The sequence below is a fragment of the Sprattus sprattus genome (genome assembly GCF_963457725.1).
Source record: "Sprattus sprattus genome assembly, chromosome: 20".
Classification (NCBI taxonomy): Eukaryota; Metazoa; Chordata; class Actinopteri; order Clupeiformes; family Clupeidae; genus Sprattus; species Sprattus sprattus.
Window position 1 is genome coordinate 12,693,171 of NC_137918.1, and position 2,361 is coordinate 12,695,531.

The 2,361-nt window shown below is 42.1% G+C and overlaps 1 pseudogene across 1 annotated transcript; it reads left to right on the forward strand.

The window, feature by feature from the left end:
* Positions 1 to 520: 520 nt before the first annotated feature.
* On the forward strand, positions 521 to 1,780 carry LOC308381583 (beta-1,3-galactosyl-O-glycosyl-glycoprotein beta-1,6-N-acetylglucosaminyltransferase 3-like; annotated as a pseudogene). Its single transcript has one exon. The product of its transcript is annotated as a beta-1,3-galactosyl-O-glycosyl-glycoprotein beta-1,6-N-acetylglucosaminyltransferase 3-like (transcript).
* Positions 1,781 to 2,361: the final 581 nt, after the last annotated feature.

A 2,361-nucleotide genomic window follows, 5' to 3' on the forward strand; every position in this document is an offset into this window, starting at 1 on the left:
TCATTATTATTGATTGTATTGATTTTTCTATTTTGTAAGTGTTAAGATATACACAAAAAAAAATATATAAATCTTGTGACTTCAGCCTAACACCTACTAGAGTATACTCTCAGTTCATTGCATTCACATGCACTCATACACACACCCACCCACACCCACCACACACACACACACACACACACACACACACACACACACACACACACACACGCACACACACACAGAGTGAGACTGTTTTGAAGAAAATATTTGGCATTCTTTGTCATTGTTTCACTGTCACACTGACCACACTGACATGGTTAAATATGCAAATGTCACCTTTCTAAATTCTAACCCTTGCCACGCCTTCTCCCTCATTCTAGCATCGGCGGCAGGTGACATATTTTCTAAGGTGCATTTGCATACAGCACTGTCTGTAGAACATTTTTACTCAGTTTGACTTAGTTCGAGCACAATGGCTGTGCTAGGAAAACATTTTAGAAAAAAGACACTGAAAACTATGTGTATTATATTGTTGTGCATGTGTCTGACTTTTAAATTAAGGAAGACCTCAAAACAGAGAAAAACTAAAGGCAGGTCATCAGACGAACAGAAGTTACCGGCTGGGGACCTGGGGGAAATGCAGGCATGCTCAGCAATCATTCGAGGAGATCTGGAAGGACTCGATAAGGAGGACCTCAGCAGACTTCTGAAGAAGAAAAGACGTGTCACTTTGACAGAGTCTTTCTATCTCAATTCCACAAAGGATTGCAGTGCTTACATCAAAGAAAGGGGGTTTCTAACTTCAGCTCCCAGTGAAGAAGAGAAGGATTTTCCTATTGCCTATTCCATGGTGATCCATCATCAGATTGAGATGTTTGAGAGGCTCCTCAGAGCTGTGTACACACCACAGAATGTGTACTGTGTGCATGTGGACAAGAAGTCTCCAGAAAACTTCTTGAAGGCTGTGGAAGCCATTGTTTTTTGTTTTCCAAATGTGTTTGTGGCAAGCAAACTGGAGAGGCTTGTTTATGCCTCTTGGTCTCGAGTCCAAGCTGACCTGAACTGCATGAATGATCTGATGAACTTGACTGTTGAGTGGAAGTACCTTATCAATACCTGTGGAACTGACTTCCCCATGAAAACAAACAAAGAGATGGTGCGAGCACTAAAAGAACTAAATGGACAGAGCTCCATAGAGTCTGTGGCAACTCCTGAGCGCAAGAAAGCTCGCTGGAAGTACCACCACAATGTGACTGAGTCTGGTATCAATCGGACTGGCATTAAGAAGAGCCCCCCTCCTATCAGTACCCCAATGTTCTCTGGAATTGCTTACTTTATGCTGTCGAGAGAGTTTGTGGAGCACTTGTTTAAAAGCCCAGAGGCTAAAGCTTTGATGGAGTGGGAGAAGGACACATACAGTCCAGATGAGCACCTTTGGGCATCTCTTCAGCGCATGCCAGGTATGCCAGGGTCCAGCCCTCCCATCAACAAATATGACAAGACAAACATTTACTCCAAAGCCCGTCTGGTGAAGTGGGCTTATCATGAGGGAGATGTAAGAAAGGGGGCCCTGTATCCTCGATGCCATGGAGTATCCAGAAGATCAGTGTGTGTGTATGGTGCCGGTGATCTCAACTGGATTCTCAGGCATCAGCATTTTTTTGCCAACAAATTTGACCTAGAAGTCGATGAAATTGCAATTAAGTGCCTGGAATATTTCCTGCGCTATAAAACTTTAACTGGTCAGTCACTTCAGTTTGCTTGAAAAACACACATAATGAAAATGTACCTACCTTAAAGTTCTACCAAATGGCTAACAAAGTTCTACTAAATGCCTGCATGATGTGGTGAAAAAGTCATATTCAAATTATTATGAACAATATTGCAAATTGCAATATAGACTAATAAACAATTGGGTTTGTAATTTTATGTTTTATGGATTTGGGTTAATGAGTGTAGAACTTCTTGTTTATATTACATTTTGCTTTCATGCACACCAGTAACCTAGTCCTAGTGTGTGTGTGTGTGTGTGTGTGTGTGTGTGTGCGTGTGCGTGTGCGTGTGCGTGTGTGTGTGTGTGTGTGTGTGTGTGAGTGTATGAGTGTATGAGTGTGTGTGTGTGTGTGTGTGTGTGTGTGTGTGTGTGTGTGTGTGTGTGTGTGTGTGTGTGTGTGTGTGTGTGTGTGTGTGTGTGTGTGTGTGTGTGTGTGAAGTGTGTGAAGTGTGCTGTTTTGCTGAGTTTGACTGTGTATTTAGTTTTGTCTCATTTCTAGTCTTTAAATCTGTTAACTTATACTTCTGAGCATTCACCCAGTGACTCTGAAGTCTTCCCTGCTTTTTTTCTGTTCCTATTTCCCTGGCTGAGTTTAAAATAAAAAC